Genomic DNA, 13915 nt, shown 5'->3' with positions numbered 1-13915 from the left:
GGGGGCGCAGCGGGCTTCACCCGCGCATCTCTCACCGCTCCAGAGCCTACCTGAGTGTGATGCCATTAACAAAATGTTTTTGTATAACTGGGCATGTCTACATGAGATGTTTACTAGGGAATCGACTAATTAGCTAAGCAGTAAAACACCACCATCTACACTTGGTGCTATTAGGGTGGAGTATGCTAATTAACTTTCCTGTAGGACACCACCAGACACAAGTTCTATCCTACAGTGGTGTTATTTACTTTGCTGCAGTGCATGTATAGATGTTGACAGGGCTGGTTGGGACATAAGGGTGCTCCAGTGCAGGGCAGCCCTGTAGTGAAGCACCCTCATACCCCAGCCAGTCCCTCTGTAGCATGTTGAGCTAGGCTGAAGTAGCCCTAGGTTGGCAGGCTCTCCCTCAGGGCCCCTTGCCAGCCAGGAATGTTTCACCCCAGCTCAGCATGCTGTGGTCCTGGGTGCATGGCCTTTTGAAGGCTCAGGACAAGCATAGTGACCTCTTAACCTGGTAGGGGAAATATCATGTATCTTTGTCCAAGAAGGCAGTTTTCCTAAAGCATGCCCCAGGAGAACTGCTCTTCTGGCATGGTTCAGTACTCACCAAGGTGCAGTGGCTTCAAGCACAGTTTATGGAAATGGGAGTTTCCTCCCTTGCTTGCTCCAAGGGCCATATGGCTAAGGGCAAAGAAAGCTCAGAGGCATCCAAACCCCTGGGGTTTGGCCTGCAAATAGGATGCTCGCCAAAGTTTTTGGAAACATCTGAAGCCCCAGCTGCAGGTGGAGGGTGTTTGCTGGTAGTAGGGTGTGACAGGGCACTTTTGGTGCCTGTGACTTTAAGGACTCAGCCAGGCAGCCAGCAGGTGCTTGATTGCAGCAGCCATTTTAGATCTCTGGCTACTTATATAAACAGAGCAGTTTGCTGCTGGCAAGCCAGGCAGTAACATCACCTGGCTGCAAGGCTGCTTGGAACACCTGTAGGTAAGGGCAGGAGCTGTAGAGGATGGTTTGGAAGCTCCTGGTCCTGGGCATGACCTAAAACTACACCCTGCCAGGAGTGGGTGGCTTGGTGGGGCTCTCAGTGATGCAGGAGCCGCCAAGAAATGCCAGACCAGTTACCCCTGGTGAAAGGTGGGTTGGGGTGCCTTAATAATCCTAGCTCCCACAGCCAGGTGGGTTACCCCACAGAAGGGTCATGAAGGTGGACCCGAGAGAGAGAGGGCTATAGACTCAAGCCTGACTTGAAATCCCATGACTGGTCAATGCTGGGGCCAGGACCAGAAGGGTCAAAGGGCTGGGGGCCCACCACAAGGGATGCCCAGAGCTGAGGGCCTGGGATTTCAACTGGCCTGGAGGTGAGGCCAGAGCCCATGTAGCCAAAGGTACTGGGGGACCACACCCATAAGAGGGAACATATTAGGGAGTTAGGCAGCCCTGAATGAAGGTGGAGTAGGCCATCTGAGTAGAGGGACCCAGGGATTGGAGGATTCTCAGGCCCAGAGTGGGGCTGGTCATGTTAACAACAGTGGATGCCATCTGTGAGACTTGGGCTGCGGTGTAGGTGAGGAACAGAACTGCACATAGTGCTCCCTGGCACCTGAGCAAGAAATGGGTAGCCTCCCACCTAATTGGATAACAACAAGGTGTGGCAGATGAGAAGGCAGGTGGTTGGCCCAGAACAGGTGGGCAGGGTGTTGGTAGATCGGCCAACAGAAGGCCCCCTTATTACACAGGGCCATTTGTGGTTCTGGACACCTGGATTTGGAATTAGTTTTGGCTAATTTGGCCATGGAAAGAAATCTTTTAAAAAATTGCAATGCCTGGGAGCAATACACTCTGGCACAAACTGCACCAGACTTTATTCAGCCACATTAATTATATGGGGAGATGAGATGTACCCACATGATTTAAATACTTAAGTATTTAAATACTTTTCTCCCAGCTCAAAGGCTAAGTGGGGTGAGAGGGAGATTACATTGGATTAAAAATGGGCACCTAATCTTAGTTTACCCAGGTGCAGAGCTTACACTTAGACTTAGTCTCACTGATTAGCAATCAATCTAAATCTGTAACTGTACAGAAGTTCCACACACACAGACTGGTCTAAAAAATTGTGGAACCCAGTCTAAAACAGACCTGGATCAGTGTTCACTCGAACTTAATCGATCTAGGTTTGACTGGTGAACCAAACTTCAGTACAGTTACCTGCATAGCCCCAGGGCTGGGAAAACCTAGATGCTGTGCTTTTCCTGCCCTCTATTTTCTTGGACCAGACAGACCCCCTGCCCCAACCACCTTTCCCACAAGCCACTCTGAGTGTCAGTTTTATCAGCATTAAGATGGTGGAAGCCAAGGAAGTAGTAGTATTCAGGGTAGAGACAGGATTGATGAAGGATAGGTTCACTAGCCCTTAGTCTCCCCCACCCAAACCGCTCCCTGACAGATGCTGAGAGCCTCTCTGACCCTGCCAAACCTTTAAATACCACAGCAACTCCCTGCATATGCCACCTGCACCTCTATTCCTCCCAATTGCTTCCACAGAGTGTACCTACATCCCTTACCCCTCCAAACCCTCTCCTAGCTCCCATATCATGATTTTCCTTAGATTGGGTGAGCATTTTTAATGCAGTCTAATCTCCCTTAACCCACCTGAATGTCTGAACTTAGCCAAAGACAGAGACCTCTTTCAGGACACAAGGCTAAAGGGTAACCTAGTTACGATCTCCTATTGTTTAATGTATTAGTGAAACACAAGGGATCAAGCCATTACCTAATGCCCTCTTTCAGCCACCTCACCAGTGCCTGCATGTCTGGTGACAGTGACTTGCTCCAGCCAGGAACATTGATCCCCTGGAAGCTCTTCATTTGGCTCTGAACTTCCCTCACTACAGGGATCACCTGGCTAATTAAGCTGTGCAGAGCTCTGGTCCCTGATTCAATTTGGTGGAGATTCGGCTCAATTAGGTGGCTGAATTTCCAAATCCAAACTGAATTGGAGGACTCTTTTTAATCTTTCCAAATCCAATTGAAGAGATTCTGAAAGTTTCGGAGATTCAGACATAGAGACAGCTTTAAAGGTTTTTTCTACATACCTCTAGGTAGCAGGGGCTCATGACTGCTGCAGTGCTGGGACTTATGGTGCATCCCACAGAAGTATGGGGAACTCCCCAGTGTGCTCAGCAGCAGATCTGGAAGTGGACCAGAAGCACTACTTGTCCACTTCTGGGTCTGCTGGTGAACACAATGCCCCCCCCCTGCCCCATGACCCCAGCTGAGTGACTGGTGCCCCCTGGGTTGGGGGGGGTACCTGGAGTCCCCCTGCAGCTGATGGCCAATCTCAGGGTGGGGGGGGGCAGTGTGCTTCCTGGCAGACCTGGAAGTGGACAAGAAGTACTTTGGGTCCACTTCCGGGTTTGCCACCTGTGGAACACTCCATGCACCCCAACATCATAGTGATCATGAGCCACGCCTGCTACCTAGAGGTATGTAGAAATTTTTTTTAAAAGTTGTGTCTGTGTCCAAATTGCTGATTCTCTGAATCAGCATCGAATCTTCAGATTCATATTTGGCTGAATTGAATCAGGGACACTGATCAGAATCAACGAATCAAATCACTGTCCCTGATTCTGGCCAAATTTGAATGCAAATTGAATAGGACCTGCTTTGTTTGCAAGGAGGCCGTCGCCAGTGCTGAGGGTCTCAGTGGCTTTGAGGAAGGGCTTGAGGACCACCAAGATCTGGCAGTCCACTCTGCAGCATAGGAAACAAAGGAAGGTATCTGGGACATACCAGGGCTTGGTTATACAGGTAGGTGTCCCTGGTTTATGTTAAGTCTAAGAGAAGGCCCAAGTACCTGTCAGAGGCCAGGTGCTTACTATTAAGTTATAGTAGCAGTTTAGCTTGGAGCCTTCAAGGGAAGGCAAGGCTCACTTAGAGAGAGCCAGCAGCCCATCAGGGGCTGAGAGTGGGACCAGCAGGGTCCAGTGGCCTAATGAGTGGCCAGGAATAGTGTATTGAAACCAGCAGGGTCCTGAGGGCCAAAGAGGGGCCAACAGGTCTGAAGGTCAAGAAAGGGGCCAAAGGAAGGACCAGCATGTCCCATCCCCTGGAACTCAGACTTGCTACAAAGTGGGAATGAAATGTATTTGATCTGCAAAGCCTATTCCATGCCTTTACTTGAACATGGCTGGCCCTTGTCTATGCCTATGCCTGTGCCCTGTTCCTTTCTGTTTTCTATATGACTGCTTAACAGTAGCCCTTGCAGCCCCCTTCGCACTTTATATAATTTGTTGGTAACTGTTACCCCTCTTGAGCCAAGTTGCAAGCCATAAGAATTTGGAGGTTCTACTTATGAGGAAAAAACTGATAATGGTATCTGTGTGTGTGTGTGCATTTGCAAAGAATGCTAAAAAAATCCTACTTTCTTAAACACATGAGTAATCAAGAAAACAAGAGAGTTTCTTCATCCACAACACAGCCATCCAAAATCGTTTTCTTACATCCTTTCGTCATCCCCCAAAAGAATCTCTGACCACCCAGCAGCCGATGATGCTCCTAGAATCAATTCTGCATCTTGCCAAACTCACTTGATTGTGATGTTGTTTTGTTTGTTTGGAAATTTTACAAGACAATGTCCTGATTCTAAAAGTGTTTCACATATGGAATATCTGTTGACATCCCTGGCAGACCTGTGTGTGTAGCACTTCCAACACTGAGCCCTTAGTGGCCAAAAAACTTTAAAAAACAAAACAAAACAAAAAATCCCTCAACAACAACAAAAAAGAAACCATGCCAAAAAACAGTGAAAGATCTGTCAAATATTTGGACTATAGTAGATACTGTTTGTCATAGAATCTTTATTTAAAAAATGAATTCAACTTGGTTTGGCTGGGGACAGTTTCATGAGAACTGAAAGTTGGCTAAAAGACAGCAAATAAATAAATAAAGGTCAAGTTGATAGGAACTTGTCTAATGGGGTACCGTTGTGTCAGTGTTAGGTCTGAGCTCATATTACGTTTTTATTTATGATCTGGAAAAGGGAGCAATGTTAGAGGTTTGTATAATTCACAGACTATACAATTCAAGAGGAGTTAGAAATACCAGCAAGGACAAAGACATGAGTAACACTGAGGGATCTGAAGGAATAAAAAATATGGACATGATGTGACTAAACAAGATTCAATACGGTGAAAAAAAGAATATGCTAATGCAAATGGCAGGGGGGAAAAATTAAACCATTAAAACTAAGTGGGGGAAAAAGGGCCCTGGGAACTAAGAGAAATTATGCAAAACCCAGAAGTGATAATGGACAGAAAATGAGTCTTTAGGTTGTCAAGCAATATTATAAAAAGTACAATGCAAGTCTGTAATCAAATACCTGATGAAGTCAAGAAGATTTAGTTGATTGATGTCAATGGGAAATTGCAAAAAGTAAGATGAGGATAGGAATATTTTCTCTACATAAATCTCTAATATGATCTGATCTGGGACACTGCCAGGATGTTCCCAGAAAGAAATTTCTTGGAAGAAGTTCAAAGAAGAGCCAAAAACTTTAGTCAGGGTTCCGTAGGAATTGATTTAAGACGGGAAATGAAGAGTTAAATAGATATAGCATGGATAAATGACTAGATAATGGATAAGGTCACAACACAAAACAGCTTTCAAGTGTTTAAGGTTGTAAGTCTAGGCCTAAAAATGGAGACAAGTATTTAATTCATTACATTGGGATTTAATTGAAAGAGCTAAGGGATAAAATTTTAAGAGGAAAAACACTTAGTCCAAAATCATGGAAAGCTGTAAAATAATCTTCCAGGGAAAGAGATGGAAGCCCTATCATTTGGCATTTTCAAAACTAGACTGAATTCTAGATATTGAAATCTGGCAAGTAATCCTGCATTAACACTGGGCTTCATTGTGCTCTGATACTGTACACCTTTCCAAAGATGTCTAATTTCCTTTTTAAGGTGATTTCTGTATAGACTGCACAGATTTTTAAGCCTACATTGGGAGACATAAAAGTGGCATAGATGTTTTTATCAGGATAATCTGCCTTTAAAAAAAATGAATACTGCAAATACACATTAGATGTCCTTTGATCATGTATCGTTCTCTGTACATCACTCACTATGATTAATATTACAGTAGTTTATCATCCCCATAGACTAAATCCTGAATTCGTTTCAGAATTTTCAGACACTGCTGCTGCACTCGGGCTTAAATCACGCCACATTATAGTGTTTTGGGACTTATATATTCATACTGATAGCCCAATAGACTCATTAGGACAAAGAGTTTTGTCACTATGAGCCTCAAATGGTCTGACTCATTTAGTTTCCATGCCAGTGCATCCTGATAGCAATGCTATACTTCACAAGACATGGGACTTCTTGTCGTCTTGTCTTAGGTTCATCTTCTCTGACCATTTCTCTCTAGCCTCTTCCCTTGTAAACTATATTTATAGCCCCCAAATTCTAGCTATTGTCCTAAAAACCACACACGTTCTTCTTCTTTAGCATCAAAGGTGTCACTTTGGAAAAGAATGATTGCCATGCCTAGAACAGTTCTATGATCAACCACTGTTATTAGGCTACTTAAATAGCTATGCCCTATAGAACATCGATAACCTCTTAAATGCTGTATATAAGTACCACTTGTGCAACCATTTCAGACACCAAAAAAGTGTACTTTTCTATTTTAACTAACTTCACAGGGGACTATGCAAAGCCACATGCCAGCAGAATTAATCCAAGATGAATGTATCACTTAAATACACGTGAGAGGACAAATAAGAGGAATTCTTTCTTATTTCAAAAGCAAAATTTAGTGCTCGTGACTGGGAAAGTAAATGCCATCAACTTACAGTCTGCCATTTCCCCCCAGTTTGTTTTTGCTCCCAAACTGAAGCCTTTACAGTAAGACTGTATGTCTACACATGCATTTAAATGCACCTAAATTTTTAAGGAGCATTGTCTTAATGCGCATTAAGGGGTATAGGCAGGCATCTATGCATGCAGGCGTTAAAACACATTAATGTTGTGTGTGGACTGATTTAGGACTAAAGTTAATCCTAAATCAGTCCACACATAGCGTTAACACCCTTTACACATCTACATGTTTATTAATGCACTTTAACTTTTCACACCTAAATTTGATATCTCCATTTGCAGATATAACATGTAGGTGCAAATAGCCTAAATTTGCCATTTTTTAAATGCATTAAGGGCACGCACGTGTAGACACGCACCCTAATGCACCTTAAATGTAGGCTAATTACCTTAAAGTGAATTTTACTTTCTAGTTTCACATTTTAAATTCTTTATTGCCATTGAAATGACCTCAGATTCCCACAGATGCGAGAGCAAAATTAAGTCCAGAATCAGAGCAAAAACAGGTTTGGATGCTGTATGATGTGAAATTCAGGATAGTAGAAGTCATATAAAGGGGAGAACTAAAGTAGGGTAGGAGCAGGGAGAGGCACTTGAAAAATGTTCTGGCACTATATCCAAAAGAAGCAATTCAGGATTCCCATGCATTTTTAATAATCCATTCTTAAAAGTGGGAATACATTTAAATACTTCCCAGTTTCTTTGTTTTCTTTTCAAATACTGATTTTGTTTTCACTGGAGTTAAAATGACCATGGCTATTTCTTGTTGAATAAAAACAATTGTTCCTTTATAATATATGAATGATCGGATCATGCCAAAATATCGGTATAGAAAAGCATGATGTGAACAAAGCTCTGTGAATAGATTTCATTAATAATTGCTGCATAGTCAGCACATGGAGCAATATTTTTCACTGGGGCTAGGTACAGATATTCAGAAAGCCTTAGGGAGACTGAAACTAACTTGTGTGGGTTTCTCTAAGCAGATAGGTTAGTTCAGGAGTGAACACAACAAGTTCGCCCTTTGGTTGTGGGGGCATGCAGGCCACCTACACTGGCTGAGGCCAGCAGGTTGGGGGAATTCCCACAGACTACCAGAGAATGCTGAGCCCTGCCAGCAGCAGGCCACCCCAGACTGGCTACCATAGCCCCTCACCCCAGACCTGCCTCCTGCCAGCCATGTTGTCAGCCATGGTGGGTGGGAGACAAGAGTGGGCCTCTCTCAGCTGTGCTGGCCCAGGCCACATCAGCTCTCAGCCGCAGCTGGAATAGGGTGGGTGCAACAGAGGTCCCCACCACACAGACTCATCCCATCCCCCCAGACACAGACACCAGCATTCTCCCCTGCCTGGCCGTGGTTGTATCTGTGTCCCTAAATGACAGAGCAACAAGGGAAAGGTGGACTGCTCCCCCTGTGCCAGGCAGCCTTCTGGGAGGTGTGCAGGAGCGTCCCCAATCTGCTGTCCTTGGACAGTACACGCAGCCTGTGTGCCTCCCCCCACCAAAGTGCTAACTGCTGTTCTGTTTTTCAGGCATGGTGGGAGGAGCCCCAGCTCCCCTTGCTTCTTTGTTGTGCAGGAACACACATGCCAGGATTTGCTCCTCCCAGCACCTTCCCCTCCCCCCCACCCCACACATGCCCTGCCCCGGCTGCTGATGACAACCGGTCAAAGGCAGGAAGGCAAAAGGCTGGGGACATAGCAGGCCAAGTTCCAGCACACTATCTTGTGAGGGGCCTGCAATGCCCCTGACCTGCAGGGACCTGCAAAGCAGCATGAGGTGCTGGAGGACAATGACCTAGCTTGAATCGGGAGGGAGGTACAGAAGTTCTATAAACTGATTTTATCTAATTCACTTAAGTTAGATACAACAATGATCCAAGTCTATCTTAGACTGGGTTCTGCCATTTTTAAACAAGTCTGTCTGCTGAACTTCTGTTCTGTTACAGGTTTAGACTGGTTTCTGATCATTTTACCAGTTTACGTGTAATAGCTGTACCTGGCCTGGAAGCCCTAATGAGCAGTGAAAGTGTAGTTTTGTTGTGTGTATGTATGTGTATGTTTTCCTATCAAAGTCAATATGTGCAGAAATATATTCAAGATTTAAATATTTAGATGTCAGACTTTCTGCCGTATCCTAGCGAGCACTTCAAAAAACTTGCATGTTCAAATCAGTTCCAAGGAGTCTCTTCAGGTCACATGGTTCAGCCACTGATTCTCATTACATAGCCCATTGACTAGTCCAGCTTTACCTCTATAAAAGGACAATCAAATATGCCTTCTGTTTACCATAGAGAAATGCACTTAATACCTCTATCAACTTCATTAAGGTCTGTGATTTAGCTATAGTACCCCTTAAGTTTCAAGCATAATTATATTATAGAAACTGACAAGATTATATTTTTTATCTAATATTATTTCAAGGTCTTAAAATCAAGCTTCTTCAAGTGCAAGATTCCCTTTGGATGCTATGGAGACACTTGCAACAGTTCCAGTGTAGTGTAGTGATTTCCATGAATTAACATGGTCAAGTTTTGAGAAGAGAATGACGGAACCAGGTAGAGATGCATCAGGGAAATCCACCATGGGTATGTGTAACTGCAGGCATGTTTTTATAATACACAGGCGTAACCAAAGGAGCTTTAATCTAACTAGCATGGATATCATTTGCAGTGAAGATTTGTCAGAACAGGCTTCTCTATGAACTAGCACCCAAAGTGAGTCCCCAGAGACTTCATGGGGGCTTCTTTATGTTATTATTTTCTCAGATTTTGTTTGTGAATAATACCTTATACCACATGCACATCCTGCCACTCCCAGTTGAGCCATCCAGAATTGGGGTGCATGTTTTAAGTGGGGACACTGATTTTTCTTCACTAAAGTAGAGTGAGGGAGACGCTGTCTTCTATAAGTTGCAAAAATAGCTGTCACTTCTTTCTGGTTCAGCCAGCAGCAAGAGCAGGGTCCAGCAGTAACCCTCTCACAGTTGCTACTTCTGGAGTCCTGAAGCAGCAAATGAGTTGGCTCAGGGCAAGTGAGCTGCTGCATGCAGTCTGCAGTATTTTGATGAAGCTTATGGTATGGAAACAACATGTTATTATTGATAGGAACTTACATAAAGAACTGTTTACACTAAAGAAGTAACAGTCTTGCTTCTTGCAAAGGTTAAGAGCTAGTTGTGTTGCTATTCTGCTTCCCCAAAAAGTCCTTACTACTTCACCTAGACTTTCTAGGGATGCCATGCTTCCTGGATACTCTGTTTCTAAGATGACTTACTATATGTCACACAGCTGGCCATGGCTCTGGGAAAAAACCTTCTGAAAACAAAGTGCATATTTTACTTGGAGGTGTATGGCATTTGAGAAAATAGGGTAAATTGTGCTCTGTAGCAATAGGGAACAGAGTTGGACCTGATACTGATTTTTTCCTGATCTGGTGACTGAACCTACTAATTTACTTTTGCTTCTCAATCCTTATTTGTCACTGAGAATCTAGGCAGACACATCTAAAAACTCACTATGGACATGACAGTCTTCAGCATTGCCTTACAGTGGCTTTACCGTTCTGATCTTCTCCTGTATTTAATATTGCAATTATCCATTAATTGCCCTGCCTTTCTGTTCTGTGTCAAAATTGCAGTATTTCAAAGTACCACATCAAAGGACAGCCAGACTCTTGAGTAACTACTCATTTGAAGCTATTTATGTGCTAGTCTCCGAAGTTTATTCACAGAATGAAGTCCTGTTATTTCTCTGCATCAGATTATATATTGGCAGAAAAAAATATGGACCTGGCAAAAAGCATGTGAGAGTCTACTGAAGTCATAAAAGGGGGGTGTCAAAATAGCTTTACTTGTTGCTTTTTATATCATTCTCATTCACTGCTGTTTAATATAATAAAAATGTTTTTCACTTTGCCTAATGTTCTCAACACATTATTAATAATTGAATTAAATCTCACAACACCTTCATAAAATTTATCCAGGTATGTAATATTCACTTTGTACTCACGTGTTCTGTACTTCTCTTTCGTCCCATAGGGATGGGGAAAGTCTCAAAGGGTTAGTGTCTCTGCATGTTGAGTGAATCCCCTTGCTGGACCCAGTTATACCAGTATAGAGGCAACATTTAGCTGGAGGATGGGGAGCAGGCGGGGAAAAGGAGAGGGACTCAGGAGTTAGATTTAAAAAAAGCCCATGCATTGGATGCAAAGGGGCTGCAGTCACGATCCTACCCAATAAGGCAAAATGAAAAGAAAATGTATACAAGGAAGTTCATTGCATTCTTCAAAAAGTAATTTTCATTAGAAAACTGAAAACAAATCACTTGAAAACCAGTTGTTTTTCTGTTAATTTTGAGGGCAGGGAGGTCAGCAAAACAACAAATACATCCTATAGGAATCACTCTCTTGCTTCCCAATAAGCAGTTTTGGTGCAAAACTTAGATGTTTCATCCACAAGAGAGGATGGACCTGACAAAAATCAATCAATAGGAAAATGCTAGACAAGAAAAATAAATCTTGGAAATCTGATTTCCAGTCCAGTACCAGGACCACTTCTCTATTCCTAACACAAGGCAAATATCAAAAAGCAGCATTCTAGAAAATTGGGTTTAACTGATTAGCCAGGTCAAAAAGGCGCCACTTACTGTAAAACTGAGCAACACTTAAAAATGTATAGCTACCCTGCCTTCTATGGAGCTAGAAAGAAAATTGAAAATAAATTATTCTAACCCCCAGCCCTCCATATATTGATGACAATTGTAAAGTAACACAGCGAAGAAATGTTTTCAGCAGGAGAGAAAGTTACATGAACACAACTGCTTGAATTTCTTTCTAAACTTTGACAGAGCCACACAGTTCGTTGAGTAAAAATAGTATGTTACTGGTCACCTGACTTGACTTACCAGGTTCATTGCCATGATATCTGTGCCAGGTAAAACAGAAATTGCTGATAGTACTCGTTCACCCCTCTGGTATGCTCCTGGTTTGGAGAAAACAGTTTTATTCCAGTGTAATCGAGAGGCAGTCAGGCTAGAAAGAGCAGCAGGAGAGGTTGGTGCTCATTTTTTTGCTTAATAATCTGTTTCTGTAAATCCAGGCTAAAAGCACAGATGTGGGTGTCAATTGGGAGCTGGGAGTAGGAGGCCTAAAGAAACAAGTGAGAAGATAACATTGTCATTTCTTTTTTGTTAATATTGAGCATTTAAAGTGCTAAGAAAGCACCAGCTGCAGCTACAGACAGCAGGAATAGGAGCTGAATAATCTTCCCCCTTCATTACAGTGTAATTGAGGACTGATTTGAGGCCTTTTTCATTGAGGGCCTGATCCAGAGCCCACGACCATCAGTTCCAAGACTGTCACTAACTTAAATATTACCCCCTAACTTTAAAGTGCCCTAAGCAAAGGACAGATCATGCCAAACTGGGGGTGGTTTTGTGGTATGGGCCAATTTACACTAAAGATTGGAAAGCCCATGAGGGCAGATCCTACCCTATTCCATGAACAATATGAAGAGGATGAGAAAAAGCTGTCTAACTGGGAATCTGGTGATCTACTTATTGTGGGGAAACCTCCAATCAGCATAAAGCCAAAGTAAGCAGTTATAGTTCTCCCCTTAGTGTTTCCCCTTCTATACCACTTTCTCCCTAGAATTGGATATGCAGGATGGTGTACCAGGGGAATGAAGTGCATGGCAGAAATCCCTAGGTATTATGGCTTCTGGAGGGGGAGCATTTAAATCTGATGGCAGGCATTAGAGTGCCTGCCCTTGGTTCTAGTGGCAGATGAATGGACTTGAAAAGCATTATACCCTGTTTACCAGTTAGAGTTTGGGAATACCTAGGGATCCTGGAACACCTTGTGAAAGAGAGAAAATCAACTGAGCTGCCTAGTACCTAATGTCATGCATATCAGAGCAGTAAGAAACAGAAATTAGCATGGAAACTGGCAGTGTTGCAAAAGGCAAAGGGATTTAAAGATTTGGCCTTTAAAGATACCAAAGTCAAAGAAAAGCAACAGCTCTTAAGATGGCACAGTTATGTTTCAATGTAGAACTAGCATTAGATTTGACAACCTGAGATAAAGGCTTCTCTGAGTAAAGATGAAGGACAGATACTTTAGAAGAGGATCTAAACTTTTCCTTTTTCTTCATTTGAGTACTGTGTTAATAAGAAGCTGAAGTGGAATTAGTTTGAGGCTATTTTAAGTGTCAAGTAATAGCATTTTGCAACCCTTAGCTTTTATTTGGATTTTTTTGTTTCAGCTATCAACAATATCAAGCTATCATTTTTGCACTTAAAATTATACTCCATGCTGCAGCTATTTCTCTCCAGCTAATAATGCTGTCAAATGTTCCTTGTATGGTGCATGTTATAAACAAAAGGAATAGAACAAACACTTGTCAGTTGATTTCCTACTATTCCACTCGCATATATTGCTTAGCGGTGCTATTGATATTTCCAGCTTATTCTTCTTTGAACTGCATGTGTTCCACCAAATTAGCACATCATGGGCTCTTGAGCTTACCATAATTTAATATTATGGTGCCCTTTATGTTGTGCTTGCATATTAGTCTTCATTTACATTTAGTAGGGGGTGGGAATTGTGTTGAGGATGTGTTTAAATCCTTTGTGTGTGAGGTAGAGGTTGGTTACTGCTAATCTTTAGTCACAGCTCATCAAGGCTCTGCTTGGTGTCCTGGAGCTTTCACAGTTACTAATTATAGTTATTAATTCATGTTCCTGACACTTTACTGCTAGGAGATGAAAATTCATGGAAAAGCGATTTCTTCTTCTTGAGTTTTTTTCACCCCTTCTGTGATGCATTCAGCTTATTCCCTCTCTTCCAATATTTTGCCCCTTCTTCCATCAACCCCCCCAAAGCAATTTACAGCTGTGTTAGGCTTTGCTGTAAAAAAAAAAAAAAAAACAAACCCAAACAGTATTGTATAGGCATCTACAACGGATATCTGGCAGCCTGAGACAGAAGTGTGCTACAGACTAGGCTAACCTTTACCTAACTATGTTTATT

The 13915-nt window shown here is 42.8% G+C and overlaps 1 long non-coding RNA gene across 1 annotated transcript in view; it reads right to left on the bottom strand.

The window, feature by feature from the left end:
• The window catches only part of LOC109308404, a 25053-nt gene extending 12978 nt beyond the window's left edge, over nt 1-12075 (bottom strand). Inside the window, exons 1-2 of the long non-coding RNA XR_002100609.1 lie at nt 11791-12075; nt 10897-11017 (exon numbers count right to left, since the gene is read on the bottom strand). This is a non-coding gene — a long non-coding RNA (uncharacterized LOC109308404). The remainder of the gene's footprint in view (nt 1-10896; nt 11018-11790) is intronic.
• Between the last annotated feature and the right edge of the window lie 1840 nt (nt 12076-13915).

Source organism: Crocodylus porosus, unplaced genomic scaffold (assembly GCF_001723895.1).
Source record: "Crocodylus porosus isolate Cpor-Errol unplaced genomic scaffold, CroPor_comp1, whole genome shotgun sequence".
Taxonomy (NCBI): domain Eukaryota; kingdom Metazoa; phylum Chordata; order Crocodylia; family Crocodylidae; genus Crocodylus; species Crocodylus porosus.
Note: the sequence above shows the minus strand (reverse complement) of the source record. Positions and strands in the feature narration are given on the sequence as shown.